Source organism: Mandrillus leucophaeus, unplaced genomic scaffold, assembly GCF_000951045.1.
Source record: "Mandrillus leucophaeus isolate KB7577 unplaced genomic scaffold, Mleu.le_1.0 Scaffold551, whole genome shotgun sequence".
NCBI lineage: Eukaryota > Metazoa > Chordata > Mammalia > Primates > Cercopithecidae > Mandrillus > Mandrillus leucophaeus.
The window spans coordinates 105,598-123,080 of record NW_012105931.1 but is presented as its reverse complement, the minus strand read 5'-3'; the positions used below and the strand labels follow the sequence as shown (position 1 = coordinate 123,080).

General features: G+C 55.3%; 1 pseudogene across 1 annotated transcript; it reads right to left on the bottom strand.

Moving 5' to 3' along the window:
• Nucleotides 1-14,161: 14,161 nt before the first annotated feature.
• Nucleotides 14,162-15,364, bottom strand: LOC105552367 (annotated as a pseudogene). Its single transcript, XR_001007996.1, has one exon. The product of XR_001007996.1 is annotated as a phosphatidylinositol 3,4,5-trisphosphate 3-phosphatase and dual-specificity protein phosphatase PTEN pseudogene (transcript).
• Between the last annotated feature and the right edge of the window lie 2,119 nt (nucleotides 15,365-17,483).

Here is a 17,483-nt window from a genome sequence, read left to right as displayed (position 1 = left end):
GTTGCTGTCCGCTTCCTGAAGACGAGGCTCATGAGAGATCCAGGCGAAACCAACCATTCTTTGCATAGTGCTTGGTTCATGTGCTGGTGCTTGTCCTCCTCCAGGCGGTGGGCTAGATAGGGCCAAGGGCCATTCTGTGCTCGGCTTCCTCAGGCCTCACACACACCAGGCCTCCCGTGAAAGCTGAGAGCTGTCATCTACATGAAACAAAAATGCAAGAACTCCAGGCAGAACCCAGGAGGGCCGTCGGTAGTTGAGCTGACCAAGCTCTCCTAGCCTTGGCCTCTGCCCAGCTGAGGCTGAAGTCCAGCAGCTGGACACGTCCCACCTGCTCCCACTGGGTGCTCCGGGGTCATTGTCAGAACGCCTGCAGACACCAGGTAGGCCTTACTCCATCTCCTTGTGCTCAGCCTCCTTGGGGCTCAGGTCCCACTCCACTCCACTCCATAGTCCAGGATGGAGCCGACACCAAAGGCCCTGTTTTGCCAGATCGGGGACTGGATGGACTCCTGGTCCTCACCGGCTACAAACTGCCCGTAGAAGGTCATCTTCGTGAGCTTGTTGAATAGCCCCTGCCTTAGAGTTTCCTGGCAACATACAGCAGCTGAAAGACACAGGGAAGCCGCTGTCCTGGGCTGCCAGAACTCTCTCCCCACAGGGCCCCGCTGCTCATCCCCGACCACAACATTTAACCCCAGCCATGGGGCCTTGAGATATGGTCTCTTGGTGACTGGGCTTTCAGTGTCGGTGTCATGGTGAAGACCACCCGAAGCCACTTGCTTCTCCACTCTGTCCATCACTCCAGTTCCCATCCAGGGTAGAGAGACCACAGAAGGTGCCGCCTGCTTGGCCCAATCCCTGCTGCCCTGAGCACACTGTTCCCACCTGGACTCTGCCCCTTCAGGGCCCCACTCATGAGTCACTCCAGTGGCACACAGTAGGTGCCTGACCACCGCTTGGTGGATAAAAAGGAGAATGGCCGGCCTCCCTGGGGACAGCAGCAGGCATTTTGAGACCATCCTCTGTATCCACACCTTGGCAGTTCTGCTGGGGAAGAGGAGTACCTAACTTGACTTGCTAGTACTTGAGTGCCCAGACTTGTCAATGTTTTTTATCCCAAGTCCCTAAAACAGTGTGACTGGCATGAGGCCAGCCCCCGAATGGATGCTAAATAACAAATGTGTGAAACTCAGGCTGAGTCTGCATCCAGCTGGAGGGAGGCATGCTTTGGTGACAAGGACAATGAGCTGGGTGACCGTCCACAGGGGCCTATGATACGACTCCTGCCCCAGGACCCATGGGCTCTGCAGGGTCATGTGGGGCCAACCAGCCACTCTGACGGACATGCCCTGAGGAAGACGCTGCCTGGGAACTGCTCAACTGTCTCCAATAAAATTTCACCACATAACTCATTCAGATGTCTCAAGCTGCCATGCACCAAGCACCTTTTATGGACTGGAAACAAGCAAAGGAAACCAACCAGGATCTCACATCCTGGTTAAAAAAAAAAAAAAATCAAAGGAGAAGGAGGGACTCTGCCTATGACTCAGGGCATGGGACAGTGCCTGCAGGGTGGGACAGGGTGTTTTCTAACCTCGATCCAGGAGCGGGACTTGCCAAGGTGAGGAGATGGCATGGAGAACTGTGGGAGCTCCAGCACGGGGGACAGCCAAGGCAGGAAGGACAGGGACAACGAGAGGCTCCTGGGAGAGGAGGGCCAAGTGTGATGCTCAGAAGCACACCTTCACGCCATGTCTGCTGCCCCTGCCGACTCAGCCCCAACACAGGAAGAGCCTGGGATTGATCAAACCCGATGGATACTAGAACTCCTTTTTTGTGGGGAGCATCTCTTGAGACCATAGTTTCAGGAAAAACTTCTAGTCTAAGTAAAAGCATTAGCGAGTCAAACACTGTTATCCCCAAGCCAGCCCTGAGCACCCACACACCGGCCCACAGGCAGACACAGTCCTACTGCCGTACCCTGAACATTGGTGCCCCATGGAGATGCCTCCTGACCATCACCCCTGGGCACACCATGGGGCAGCCCCAAGGACCAGGGTTTCCCAGGCAGTCACCCTTGCCTTCCTGCAGCCTCCACGCAGAATCTGACTTTATTCCATTTTGTTCTTTTATAAAGAGGATTAGAAACTGGAAAATGAACATGCTGACATCTGAGACACAATGTTCTCCGTCTCTCACTGAGCCTGAGCCAGGCCTCTTTCCTGCAGGTAGCACCCAGGGATAGCTGGGGGGACAGGATGGGTCTGAAACTTATCAAAGATCACCCAAGTGGCAGGCGGGGCAGAATTGGGGACCTGAAAACCATCACTGGGCCCACCCACATCTGCTCTGAGAGAACCATCAGAAACACAATAGGAGGGAGGGTGGGCAACTGTCTGGTGTGGGGGCCGGCACGATTGCTATACAGGACCATGCAGTCTCCCTCTACTTAACTGCTTGCCTCTGCACAGCCAGCATTAGACGAGGGGGCGGGAGCCAGGCTGCACTGGCTCCAGGGATAGTTCTTCACAAAGATGGGGGGCTGAGGGACTGGGCTCAGGCTGAGGCTGGAAGCTTCCTGCACAGGGCTGCAAAAGCGCACAGGCAGGGCTGGGTCTTGACTGATGGGGAAAATAAAATCACCATTATGGGAAACGTCGATAGGAAGGCATTGAGTACCTTGGTGCAGGGAAGGTCTGGACACAACACAGCCATGGAGCCCCCACTCTGGGCGCAGCCACGAGCCCCTCACACAGAACCCCTGTCCAGGTCCTTTCATAAGGGTCTGCTACTTGCTGCCTGGGTGTCCCCGAATTCTCACCCCCTGGCTGAACCCAGAGGCCTCACGGAACCAGGATCCTGCTGGGCTGATGGGAGGCTCAAGGGTGTGTGTCTTGGGGCCAGCAGCAGCCAGTGCTCCGTGGAGACCATCTACCCTCGTCATGTGGCTGGGGTCCTCTCAGTGTTGTACCAGGGACCCTGGGCTGGCAGGATTAAGTCTAACTGGGGAGCCAGGGCTCCTGCCCAGTCAGCCCCCACTGAGTGAGTGCAAGAGGGAAGGGCCCTTTGGTCAGTGCTACACGCTTGGCTTACATGGGGTTTTAGGCCTGGACCCAGCCCGAGGCCCACTGGGCAGCAGATGTCAGCACCTCTGTAAGAGGTAGCTGAGGCCAGACTTCTCCGTCCAGCCTCAGCAGAGAAGCAAAGGCGGAGAGCAGGTAGAACATCAAGAGGTAGAACATCAAGGCAGAAGGAGGTGATGCTGTTCGGGGGCTGGGGAGAAATGCCTTAGACCAGAGCACCTGAGGTTCTCTTCTGGCCTGGCAGCCTGGAGCCTGGTCTGGTGCCAAGAGCATCACAGCTGTGAGGCCCCAAGTGCAGGCCCAGACAGAGGAGACCCAGAGGCAGCCAACGTGGGGGACAGTTGACTGGGGATCGTAATCTAGTTTTCTGTTTTTCCTTCGAAAAAGAAACAAAGACCCCAACTCATCTGCCCTTAAAAAGTCATAGGGTGGGTGCATTGACTCATGCCTGTAATCCCAACACTTTGGGAGGCTGAGGCAGGCAGATTGCTTGAGCCCAGGAGTTGAAGACCAGACTGGGCAACATAGGGAGGGTAACTTCCTCCCTACAAAAGAATACAAAAATTAGCTGGGCATGGTAGTGCATGCCTGTATGTAGTCTTAGCTACTTGGGGGCCTGAGGTGAGAGGATCCTTTGAGCCCTGGAGGTGGAGGCTTCAGTGAGCTGAGATCGCACCATTGCCCTGCAGCCCAGGTGATAGAGTGAGACCCTATCTCAAAAAAACAAAAAACAAAACAAAACAAAAAACAGTCTCCTAAAATGTGTTCATAAATACAACAGAGGCAAACCTTACATGATTTGTGTTCATGGCCTTGGGGGAGGCAAAGGCCCAACAGGAGTGAGAGGAGGAGGGAGGGGAGGGGCGCAGGCTGTGGGGCAAAGGTCAAAAGTAGAGGCCAGGAGGGTCCGGCATGGCAGCCTGACTCCACTGCAGGTGGCACTTCTGGCTTTGGTATCTTTGTTTCGTCTCCTGTGAACTCTGCCTTTGGCGTGTCCCTAGGTATCTCCTGTGGGCTCCTCACTGGGGTAGGGTGGGAGGAGGAAGCTGAGGGTAGCCAGAGTCTGTGTCCATTGAGGGGTGTCCAAATTCTAGTGGAAGGAGGGCTGGAGGGGGGAGTGGGGAAAGGGCTTTGGCCAAAGCCAGGTGCTGGCGTGTGACGGGTCTCCATGGCTGCTGGGACCTTGTGGCCATTCCTGGGTGCCACTGCTCTTATCCGGTGTGCTGAGTCACCATCCCCTGCCCCTGGGGACTCAGCACACAAAGCCCAGCCCAGAGAGGCTGGACCTGGGCCATGGTGGCCAGGGAGGTCAGGGTGCAAGGCCTAGGTGGCCTCCAGATGGGTGGTGAGCCAGGGCATGTGGACATGTGGACAGTGCTGGGCCTGGGTCCTGCGCTTCATCAACTCTTCATGCCTAGACCACAGCCTCTCTGAGCAGGGCCCAGGTTGTGTTGTGCTGAGTCTTTTGTTACTTCGATTAATGCCCAGCTTCCTGACGCCTAATTTTTTGGGGTGATCAGACCCAACACCAGGTCGTGGGGGTGATGAAGTCCAATGGAGTCTAAGGAATGAGAGAAAGTTTGAGAGAGAAAGTGGGACCAGGGGGCCATTGTGAGTGTGGAGGTTGTGAAGGCCCTGAGCTCTGGGAGCCCACACTGTTTATTGGTGCTCAGAGAAACAGGTGGTGAGGAGGTGGGGGTTGAAAGGAAGCAGTGTATCAAGACAGTTTAGCATTTTCTTTGAAACATATGGCTACTTGAGATAATGAGAGTGCTAGAAGCAAGGAGCCAGCAAGTTGAGCAGACATGCAAGCTCTGCCTCAGGTTCTCTCCCAACACTCAGCTTTTCTCCCAACATAATTAAACTGGAATTGCTTCACGTCCAATAGCTGAGCATCCCATTAGATACAAGTTAATGCAACTGTCACAGCAGCCATGAAATGAGGCTGGCGCGGCCCCCAGGGAGGGACACACAATCCATCTTGGAGGACAGCATGGCCCAACTGGGCAGCTGCACACAGGGCCACACTGAGGCCGCACTGGCCAGCCCTCAGCCCACCCAGTACTTCAACAAGGCCCTTCCTCGGCCCCTTGGGGAGGACTGCCCTTGTGGGCTCCTGGCCTCCAGCTCCTCTGCACACCTGAGTGCAGCCTGATCACTTCCTGGTGAGGTTTGTTGTTCCAACTCCGTGAGAAACTCAAACCAGTGTATCAACATTTGGAAAATGCAGAAAAATTAGAGAAAGGAAAGGAGGGATCCCCCATCCCAGGAATGTGCCATTCCTCCCATGGGCCTGCCTTTCAGGCTCCATAGGGGCTACAAGACGCTTTCTGGGGCCTGCAGTGGGGGCCAAGGCAGGAGGTCTGGGAAGGCATTGGGCAGAGGCCACCTTGTGAGGAGCCATTGGTTCCTCGGGAGCTGGAAGTTCCAGGATGGGGGGGTAGGGCTGGGAGCCAGTGGGGGTGACCAGTGGGGGTGAGGTGGGCTGGGGATGCTGGGATGATACCTTGCACCCACCAATCTCTGGCACCGGCCTCTCACCCTGATGGCCATGTGTCCAGGGCAGCCTCAGGGTGCCCTCTGCCAGTGGCCAATGGCATTGTGCCTGGCTGGTCCATCACCTCAGAGTCTTAAGATTAAATTAAATTATAATTACTTTTAGAGACAGGGTCTTGATCTGTCACCTAGGCTGAAGAGCAGTGGCACCATCACAGCTCACTGTAGGCTTGAATGCCCATGCTCAAGTGATCCTCCCACCTCAGCCTCCCAAGTAACTGGGACTGCAGGTGTGCGCCCCCATGCCCGGCTGACATTTAAAGTAACTGGAACTGCAGGTGTGCGCCACCATGCCCGGCCAATATTGGAAAACTTACTTGTTTTTAGATGGGGTCTTGCTCTGTCACCCAGGCTAGAGTGCAGTTGTGTGATAACAGCTCACTACAACCTCGAACTCTTGGGCTCAAGTGATCCTCTTGCCTCAACCTCCCAAGTAGCTGGGACTATAAGTGCAAACCACCACACCTGGGTAGTGTTTAAATTTTTTTGTAGAGATGGGCTTTCACTGTGAAAGCTTGGCAGGAGGTCATCGTGACCAGGGGTGGGGCTTGGGTGTTTCTGTCAGGCCAGCGCTGGAGGCAGGGGCTGCTGGGGGTCAGGCAGTGCAGGGGTGTGGCCGGCGTGGTGGGCGCATGGGGATTGGCTCATCAGTTGCGGCCTCATGTCGTTTCATTACGGCGCTTGCGGAAGATGTTCTCTGATAGTCTGCTGACTTAATGAATTCGGTTACGGGTCCCTGTGCATCTGTTCCCGCCTTGTCATCTCCACCACTTCATTTCCCCATCTGCTTTAAAAACCAGGAACGTCGCCCTGAAATAAACGCTTCAAACGCTTTTTTTAGGGGCTAATTGTGTCGAATTTCTTCGACACAGCCAGACCCGTCCCAAATTCCCAATCCGGGTGCGGCTCCCATTGAGCGCCTGGGGAGGGGACCAGGCCTGGAGCCCGGGGGCTGCGTGTGGCCGCCCCAAGTTTGCTTTCTCCAAGGCAGCCTCCACCTTTATGCAGCAAGTTGGACTCTCTCAGGAATGTGCCCCTCGCGTCAGGTTTCCCCTGGATCCCCCCTTGGCACCCTTTGACTGAAGTCGTCCTGCTGGGACCAGCGGACACTCCCCAAATTATCTGTGCCACATCTAAGGTCAAGGTCACAGCCTCCCGCCAGCTGTAGTGTTGACCCTGAGGGTCCCACCTCCCAGGACCCCTGAGCATCACGCTGGGTCTTCCCTGCCTTGCCCGCCCAGAGCACCTCTGCCCTCTGGGGACCCACTCAGTGAGTGCAGTGAGTGAGTGCGGTGGGTGAGCACGATGGGTAGGTGACCGTGGGGTGACCCACCTCTTCAGAGAAGGCCTTTGGGAGCCCCAGCCCTGCTGTGCACCATGAGGCGGCACGCCATCTGAGGAACCCCGAGAGCATCGCAGAAGAGCCTTAAAATAGTGACAATAAGAAAACAAAATCACAATCACAAGTCTCGAAACAGCACAGAGGCAATTGAGTTAGGCAGCCGCCCCATGGCAAAGTGGCTCTTTAGGAACTGAGTCCTAACGCGGGTTACGCATCGGTCAGGAGTAGGTGCTCAGCTTGTGGCCAGGCACTGGGGCCCCAAGCCACCTCTCCACGGTGGGCAGAACCTTGCCTAGCTGCAGCCGGAGCCTGGAAATGTCCATTGTATGAGTCTGGTGGGACTCGGGGTTCTTTGTTCCCCAAGGCCAGCGTGGCTCCTATGGGCAACTGTCATGTTTACTGGGACTGGCGGGAAGCTGGGTTTGTGGACTTGCACCCTCCGCTTCCTCATGTCCTTATCCTCAGGTGCCCTCCCAGCCCTTCAGAGGTCTTTTTTTCCAGCTGTGGGCAGGATGTCGCTCCTCTGCCCTATTTGTCCAGGACACAGGGTGCCAAGGCTGGTGGAGCCTCCCTGCAGCCCAAAGGGAGGAGGCTGGGGCCAGAGAGGCCCTGGGGTGGGGCACACCTCTTCCCAGTGAACCTTAGGATCCCTCGGGCACCCATGCTCCCCACTGAGGGCCTGGGGCCACAGCACTCTGCCTGTGAGGGGTGGGCGCTTGGAGGCTTGGGGACATGTGTGCCCACAGGCACGTGGGGAGAGCCTGCTGAGCACTGTCTTGGTGCTAGTTCCCCACGCTGGCCCCTGACACGGGGCTTGGCCTAGCAGCTTGTTGGGGAGGTGGTGCCCAGAGCAGAAGGGGACTGGGAGGTGGTTGCTGTGGGCTCTGTGGGGCGTGAGGGCTGGTGTTTGCCCCAAGCTCAGTGCCCAGTACCTGTGACCACACCTGCTCATAAGTGACCTCTGGGTGGCCCAGGGGTGAGTGGAGAGTGGACCTGAGCAGGTGACACGGGCTGGCGAGGAGCTTTGTCTCTCTAGGAGAGGGCAGCCTGTGCTGCCAGACCTGGCATCGCACCACCCCAAGGCAGGCCTCATCGAGTCCTTGGGAGCCCCCCTCTGAGATGGAGACGCACTTCCCTGTGGTGGGGCTTCGCTCAGAACGTTTTTATGGAATGTTAATTGATAATGCTTTTATTTAATTCTGGGTGTCACTCCATGCCAGCCAAACCCAACAGGCTGAGATTTATGCCTCCAAATTATGGGGCTCAGGCTGTTCAGAGGTGAAACAAAACAATTACCCATCAGTCAGCCACCAACTGGCTCGTGCTGAGGCTGGCAACTCCATTAGTGGGTGTGGGTGGCCATAGCCCAGCAAGAACCCTTGAGGGGCGGGATGACCTTTGAGGGCAGGGCAGCCTGGGCGAGGTCTCAGTCCACATTCATACCCAACTGGCTCCAATGCTGCAGCCCTTGGCCTCCCACATGATGCTGTGACCCCAGGTGGGCTGAGGGTGACCTGCCGGAAGATGCTGCAGCATCATCTTCAAGGGTGTAGGACCATGTGTCCTGTGTGCTGGGGGCCTGGGGGGCCATGGCCAGCCATGGTCACTTAGCGGGAGGAGCAAGGTCATCTGCCTCCTGAGCACCCCCATCCCCAGGAGGGAGGGACCAGGTGTGAACTACTTCACAGGGAGGGAAGCCTTGGTTGTCAGAGAGGACACTGGGTCTCTCACTGGGAGGACCGCCTGGCCTGGGCTTGAGGCCACCTGGATCTGTGCAAACGTAGATATGAGTAGGGTGGGATGGGAGGGGAGGTGGGCAGGGGAGGTGTGGTTGGTGCAGGGGAGGGGAGGTGGGGGAATGGAGGGGAGGTGGGCAGGGGAGGTAGAGTGAACTGGATGTCAGAACAGCTCAGGAGTGGGGGGTGGGGGTACCTGAACCACAGAGCGGATCCTGTCCCACCTTGAACTTGGTATGGTTGAGTCAGTGGTTAAACCAGGTCCTGTGGTCCTTCACCCAGGGAGAGCCTGTATACCTCTTGGGCATTGCTAGGCCAGCACACAGCTCTGACTGAGCGCCTCCCCGTCTCAAGTGGTCTCCCGGATGCCTGGCTGGCTGCTTATGGGGACAGGGACTGGATGGGACAGCGACGGGAGGTGGGCTCCCCCAGCCGCAGTGACCCTCTAGGCCAGGGGTTGGCTTCTCTCCCTGCAGAGACCACCCTTTCCCGCCCCTCTGCCCAGCTGCCCTGGGATTTGTGTCCCAGCCCTGCCCAGCGTTCATCCTGGATGATCTGCACGTAGGCATGGCGCCTCACTGGGTCAGAGTGGTGTCTGGGTGAGCAGGTGGAGGGCTCTCCTCACTGCCTGGCGGTGTCCTGTTCCCCCCGCTGCTCTCATACCCAACCTGGTCCCCAGCTGGGGCATCTCACACCCAGATCTGCTGCCCATTGGTGCAGTGCCGCCAATGCAGGCGCTGACCTTGGTCTCCGGGACTCCCTCTGTCCCTGCAGTTCAACACTCTGCTCCTGCCTTGCTGGGATCCCATGTCCCTGAACCCTCCTGCTGGCAGTCTTGCCCGGTGACCCTGCTACAGGATTGCCCCACCACCCCCGGCACACTCCCTTATCCAGAGGCTGTGCAGTCACATGTGGACCCCCGAGGTGGCCTGTGGCTCCCTGCTCACGGCGGGGCTGAAAGGGGGCTCTCCAGTCATGCCCTGCCCTGGCTTCTTGCCTAAGGCCCTGGCCCTCATGGGACAAGCATGGTCCTCATGCCCTTGGCTCTGCCAAGGCCTCTGAGACCCCGCCCTAGAGAGACCCCGGCCCACCCAGCCTGGCCCTGCAGCAGTATGCCAAGGACCCCCAAATCTGGCCTGGCTGCTGCCAGGGTGACCACCAGGGGCAACTGTCAGATAGAGGGCGGTGGCTGGGTCCAGTGTGTCTGCGTGACCGCAGGGCTCGAAAGCCCTGTCCTGCGCTTGGCCCGCCTGCATCAGTGAAACTGGACTCCTAAGTCAGGGTTGGGTCCTCCCAGGGTCGTGTCCTCTGGGACCTGGGGCGAGTCACTCCGCCTCAGTGTCATCATGGGCAGAACCTCTCACGTGTAGCCATTGAAATCTTTCAAACTGAGTAGGAAAAGCCCTGTATTTTCTGAGCCCTATTATCATAGACCAGTACTGTCCTAAGTGTACTCTAGGGACAGACAGTGGCCAGCCCCGTAGCTCAGTCATTTCTGTTTAAAGGGTGAACAGGCTGGGTGCAATGCTTGAAAATCAAGCATGGAGTGGAACCCAGTGGGCCATGTATGGCTCTCACACCCATGAGTCATTCACACGATGCCACTTGGTCATTGCTGTCCCACCTGAAATGCAGCACTGGTGGGCGAGACCCTCTGGGCATGTTACCTGAGGGATGCGGCTCCAGCTCCTTATGCCCAACTCTGGGCATCACTTTTTTTTTTTTTGACAGCATCTGGCTCTGTTGCCCAGGCTAGAATGTGGTGGTGTGATCATAGCTCACTGCTGCCTCAAACTCCTGCAATCAAGGAATCCTCCTGCCTCAGTCTCTTGAATAGCTGGGACTACAGGCATGTGCCACCACGCCCGGTGAATTTTTGTTTTTTTTCTGCAGAGAGGGTTATGTTGCCCAGGCTGGTCTCAAATTCCTGGGCTCAAGCAATCCTCCCACCTCGATCTCTCAAAGTGCTGGGATTACAGGTGTGAACCACTGCACCCAGCCTGTTCATGCTTTAAACAGAAACAACAGCTGATTGTACAGGGCTGAGCACTGTCTGTCCCTGGTGCCTGTGCCGGGGGTGACTTTCCAGCTGGGGCTCACCATTGCAGGTGGGAAGACCACCTGGGGCCAACATGGCTTGGATCGTCAGGTCATGTGGGTCGCTGTGGGGACAGAGGCCAGAAGTGGCAGAGCTGCACAGCAGTGGGGAGGGGCAGGGCAGGGCAGTGAGAGGGCCCTGGATGGCCCATCCTGCCCAGGGCTGCACGGTTTCCACCCCTGCCCTGAGCTGCAGTGGGACACTTGCCATGGGGAATCCTGGGGGACACCAGGGGTGGCTCCTCGGGCTCTCGGCCAGGAACTGGCTCTTTCCAGGGCAGGCTGACAGATCAGTCCCGGGGGCCCTGTAGCCCCCGCTACCCATGCCCATTCTGGGCTGTGTGATGCCTGGTGGGGTTTCTGGGCCTCTCCCTTCCATGTCTGAGTGGCCATGCTGGCATTTGGAGCCTGGGGAGCTCCTGACAGTGCTAGTCCTGCCTGCGGAGGAGGCGGTGCCAGGCTGTTTGGAAATGTCAGGCTGTCAGGTGGTGGCACTGCCCAGCACCTCACCCCTGCTCTCACTCCAAAAGGCTGGACATAGGCTGGGGCCCCAGTGATGGAGCCAGGCTGGGAGCCAGGATACACGGCTGAGCTGGGAGAACTGGCTGGGGGCTGGCTCCTGGGCTGTGGGGGATCAGAGACTGATGGATGAGGGCCCTCTGCTTGCTCCCGCAGTTGTGGCCTTCGTGGGCGGGTCAATGCGGAAGAGTGATGGTACAAGTGGGACCATGGGGCATCGGAGGGATCCCCCAGTAGGGAATCCTGCCTGGGGCACCTGGGCATGGTGAAGACAGATATCTCCTAGCAAGACATGTCCCCCACCCTGCGGGACCAGATGCCTTGGGTTGGGTATGGAGCAAGGCGCAGACACAGAGACCAGAATGGGAAGAGCCAGGGAACTGGGCAGTCTCCTGCTCTGCCTCGGGGCTGCAGTGTCATGGTGGGGCGGGGCTTACCCACACTGTCAGTTTCCCCACAAGGCTTTGGGGTCCCAGGGGTTCAGGGGCCCTGTCTCTCTGAACCCACAGCCCTCCATGCACCCAATAGCCCTCTATGAACCCCACAGTTACCCATGGATTCCACAGCACTTCCGCAGTCCCCCATGTACCCCACAGTTCTCCATACACCCCACAGGTTCCCATGCACCACACAGGCCTCCATGTGCCCCCCACGCTTCCATGAACCCCACAGGCCCTCATGAGTCCCATGGCCTCCTATGATCCCCACAATCCTTCACAGCCCCAGCGCCAGGGCCTCACTTTTGGCTGCTGACTGACCTGCCAGTTTCCTGGAGTTCTTTATCCAACTTCCAAGGTTGCCGAGTCCCGGGAACACCTCAGAAATCTCATGGAACAGTGACATGTTGTCAATCAAGTGGCAAGTTTGACATGTTTGAGCAACGTTCAGCCCGGGAGGTGCTGGGGGCCAATTAGCAGAGATTCCCAGGCAGCAGAGCTGCCGGGCTCAGGGCTGGGGGTGAACAGTCAGTCCAGACGCTGCTGCCCCCACCTGAGGATTTCTCCCCAGCCCTGGACTTGGGGCTAAGGGACTCCTGTACCCTCCCGGCCACCTGGACAGGGTCCCCGCCGTGGCCCAGGCTAGGGTGTTGGCTCAGAGCATACCTGGCCAATGATGGAGCCTGACACACGGGAAGCAGCTCCTTGCAGCACCCCAGGCCTCTGTGGGGCTTCTCTGGGCGGAGTAACCTGGGGAGCAACCCCCTTCTGTAGGGCAGGTGAGGATGCTGCCTTGCGGGCTGAAGGCCAAGGGGAAGAGGCACACTGGGGTCACTCAGGCTGGGCAGTGGTCAGAGCGGCCACCCCTCCCTCTTCACAGGCTCTGGTGACCACTGTTCTGTTTAGCCCCTATCTCTCCCCACCTTTTGAAAAGACAGAGTCTAGCTCTGTTGCCCAGGCTGGAGTGTAGTGGCACAATCAGAGCTCACTGCAGCCTCCAACTCCTGGGCTCAGGTGATCCTCTTGCTTCAGCCTCCGAGTAGCTGGGACCACAGGTGCCTGCCACCATGCCCAGATAATTTTTTTTAAAATTATTTTTTATAGAGATGAGGGTCTTGCTTTGTTCCTCAGGCTGGTCTCAAACTCCTGGCCTCAGGCAATCCTGCCTTCTTGGCCTCCTAAAGCCCTGGGAATATGGGTGTGAGCTACCATGCCTGGCCTCAGTTTCTGCAGGCTCAGTAGGTCTTCCAACTTTCTTGGCAACCACAGGCCGGGTTCCCAAACATTCTCTGATCTTCCCGCCACCTGGCATCTCCCTCCCCAAAGCTCTGCCCCATCCTAAAATCCCCACTGCAGAAGCTGCGCCTTCCAGAAGGTAGATAGGCATGGGCTCTGCAGCTGCAGAGGTACGGACAGGGCCTCCCTGGGCAGCTTCCTGGGAGCTGCACCATGCACGGGTCACAGGACCCTCTTGGGCAGGTTGAACTGGGAGGTGACAGAGACCTTTCTAAGGTCTCTATGCAGGCTGCTGGGTTCCAGTCACATGGTGCCCTCCCACGAATCCCTGAGGGATGGGAGTGTGTCAGCAGCACCTGCAAGGACCAGTGGGGAGGGGTGAGCATCTTTGTTCTGTCCAAGAGCGTTTTTGGAGCATGAGCTCTTGGCATGTGCCAGAGAAAGCCATGTTCGCTTTCCTTTTATGGCTGAGCTTGAGATGTCTGGATAAGAGGGGTCATCAGCCAAGGCACTGATAAGGTCTGCAGGGCTGAGCCTGTAAAGGGCTGAGCCTGGAGTTGGGGGGTACCTCTCCTGCTCAGGCTGGCACTGGGGGTTGGGGTAGGCTGGGTGAGGCTGCTGCTCCTGGCCTGGAAATGTGGAGCCCCCGGGCAGTCCTGCCTGTCCCATGGCTTTGCTGGACACAAGAACTGCCAGATGTCACTTGTGTGGGAATAATTTTGCTGTTTGAATGAAGCTGGATTTGTGAGTGTGCTCACCAGCTTGGATGGATGAGGTCTGACCAGGAGACTGCCTGTTGTCTGTCCTTCACAGAGGGTCCTCCACACCCAGGGTAGAGCTGGGGAGAAGGAGTGCTGGGGAAATACTGAGTTAAACAAGGCTGATGTGTCCTCTGAGGACTTCTCAGTGTGACTGGTATAGGTGAGTCTGAGATGGCCAGGTAGCCGGGGTGTGGACACCACCAGGCTAGGGCTGCTGTCTGTCTCCTCTGCTCAGGTGCCTGTGCAGGGAGGGACTTGGGGGTGGGCCTGGGGAAATTGTGGAAAGTGGGAGTCTGTCACCAGATGCTGTCTCTGAACCTAGCGCCAAGATTTAGTCATTTCATGTCCTCTCTAGGCAGTGCTTACAGGTGTTGGCCAGTATCAGCTGCATTGATTAAAGGAAGAGCTTTCTGACCATTGTCCAAGGCCAGGGCCTGGGCCAGGAGCTCTTCCATGATTGGCTTTGTTTTTTATTTGCTTTGTCAAGGTCAGTTTTTGTTAAAGTAAGTACTTTAACAAAATAATAATCCTTGTCATTATCTGCATGCTCTATACTGCAAATGCTATCAACTTCTTGATCACGTAGATTTCCATTTTCTACTTTTTCTGAGGTTTCCTCTGTTCTGGTATGAAGAATGTATATAACCCAAAGTGAAACATTTTGTCCTTTTTTAGCATCTTGTTCTGCTTGTGGAAGAACTCTACTTTCATATCACCACACACAGGTAATGGCTGAGAGAACTCAAAGTACAAGAACTTGTCTTCCCATCGTGTGAGTCCTGAATTGGAGAAATGTATCTTCACCTTTAGCTATCAGACCACAGACTGAGGCTTGAAAGTTCTGCCACTGAACATTGGAATAGTTTCAAACACTTGTGAAACAACAGTGCCACTGGTCTAATCCAGATGATTCTTTTACAGGTAGCTGTAATAATACACATAGCACCTCTGACTGGGAATAGTTACTCCCTTTTAGTCTCTGGTCCTTACTTCCCCTTAGAAATCTAGGACCTCTTGTGCTTTGAAAAATTTGCCCCTATGTGTAATAAATATGCACGAATCATTACACCAATTTGTCCTTTTCCAGCTTTATGGTGAGTTGCTGCAACATGACTTAGCCATTGGTCAAGATCTTCACAAAAGGTTTGATAACTTCTAGCTGTGGTGGGTTATGGTCTTCAAAAGGATATTGTGCAACTCTGCCATTAAATTTGGCGGTGTCATAATGTCTTTCAGCACAAAGATTGTATATCTTGTAATGGTTTTTATGCTTTGAATCCAGAAACGTTTCTACATCATCAGTATTGTTCCTGTATGCGCCTTCAAGTCTTTCTGCAGGAAATACCATAGCAATAATGTTTGGATAAATATAGGTTAATTCTAAGTCGAATCCATCCTCTTGATATCTCCTTTTGTTTCTGCTAACGATCTCTTTGATGATGGCTGTCATGTCTGGGAGCCTGTGGCTGAGGAAAAAAGAGGAGAGAGATGGCAGAAGCTGTGGGTGGTGGGTCGTCTTCTGCAGGATGGAAATGGTTCTGGGCTTGGCAGTAGCTGATGCCCCTTGCTCTGCTGCCACTTGGCTCTGGACCACAGCTGGGTAAGGGTAATGGCTGCTGGATGGCAGCTGTCAGGTCTCTGAGCCCAAGCCTGCTCATATACATCCAGATGGCCTGAAGCAACTGAAGAATCACAAAAGAAGTGAAAATGGTCAGTTCCTGCCTTAACTGATGACATTATCTTGTGAAATTCCTTCTCCTGGACAATGAGTCTCAGAAGCTCCCCACCAAGGACCTTGGGACCCCTGCCCCCCTGCCTGCCAGAGAACAACCCCTTTGACTAATTTTCCATTACCTACACAAATCCTATAAAACTGCCCCCCACCTATCTCCTTTTGCTGACTCTCTCTCTGGGCTCAGCCCACCTGCACCCAGGTGATTAAAAAGTTTTATTGCTCACACAAAGCCTGTTGGTGGTCTCTTCACAGGGATGTGCGTGACATTTGGTGCTGTGACTCGGACTGGGGGACCTCCCTTGGGAGACCAATCCCTTGTCCTCCTGTCTTTGCTCCGTGAGAAAGATCTACCTATGACCTCAGGTCCTCAGACCAACCAGCCCAAGGAACATCTCACCAATTTTAAATCGGGTAAGCGGCCTCTTTTTACTCTCTTCTCCAACCTCTCTCACTATCCCTCAACCTCTTTCTCCTTTCAATTTCAGCGCCACCCTTCAATCTTTCTCTTCCTTTAATTTCAGTTCCTTTCCTTTTCTGGTAGAGACAGAGGAGAGGCGTTTTATCCGTGAACCAAAAACTCCGGCGCCAGTCATGGACTCGGGAAGACAGTCTTCCCTTGGTGTTTAATCACTGCAGGGACGCCTGCCTAATTACACCTATATTTCAGAGGTGTCTGCTTTGATCCTTCACCTTGGTAGCAAGCATCACCTCCCCTGGGTGGCAAGTACCACCCACCCCCCACTGTGTCTCTACCCTCTCTTTTCTCTGGGCTTACCTCCTTCACTGTAGGCAAGCTTCCACCCACCATTCCTCCTCCTTCTCCCTTAGCCTGTGTTCTCAAGAACTTAAACTCTCACCTGACCTAAAACCTAAACACTAAATGCCTTATTTTCTTCTGCAATACTGCTTGACCCCAATACAAACTCGATAATGGTTCCAAATAGCCAGAAAATGGCACTTTCGATTTCTTCCCTCTACAAGATCTAGGTAATTCTTGTCGTAAAATGGACAAATGGTCTGAGGTGCCTGATGTCCAGGTATTCTTTTACACATTGTTCCTTTCCTAATCTCTGCTCCCATGCAACTCATGCCAAATCCTCCTCCTTTCTCTCCTGTCTGTTCCTTCAGTCTCCATCCCAAGCTCTGAGTCCTTTGAATCCTGCTTTTCTATGGACACATCTGACCTCTCCCTTCCTCCTCAGGCTGCTCCTTGCCAGGCCGAACCAGGTCCCAGTTCTTCCCAAGCCTCCACTCCCCCACCCTATAATCTTTTTTATCATCTCTCCTCACACCCGGCCTGGCTTACAGTTTCATTCTGCAAGTAGCCCTCCCCAACTTGCCCAACAATTTCCTCTTAAGGGGGTGGCTGGAGCTGAAGGGCATAGTCAAGGTTAATGCTCCTTTTTCTTTATCTGACCTTTCCCAGATCAGTTAGGGTTTAGGTTATTTTTCATCAAATATAAAACCCCATCCTAGTTCATGGCCCGTTTGGCAACAATCCTTAAAATGCTTTACCTAGATCCAGAGAGGCCAGAAGGCCATCTCATTCTCAATATGCATTTTATTATCCAACCCACTCCCGATATTAGAAAAAAACTCCAAAAATTAGATTCCAGCCCTCAAACCCCACAAGAGGACTTAGTTAACCTCTCCTTCAAGGTGTACAATAAGAGAAAAGAGTTGCAATTACTTGCCTTCACTGTGAGACAAACCCCAGCCACATCTGCAGCACACAAGAACTTCAAAATGCCTAAGCCACAGTGGTCAGGCAGTCCTTCAGGACCTCCTCCCCCAGGATCTTGCTTCAAGTGCTGGAAATCTGGCCACTGGACCAGGAATGCTTGTAGCCTGGGATTCCTCCTAAGCCATGTCCCATCTGTGTGGGACCCCACTGGAAATTGGACTGTCCAGCTTGCCTGGCAGCCACTCCCAGAGCCCCTTGAACTCTGGCCCAAGGCTCTCTGACTGACTCCTTCCCAGA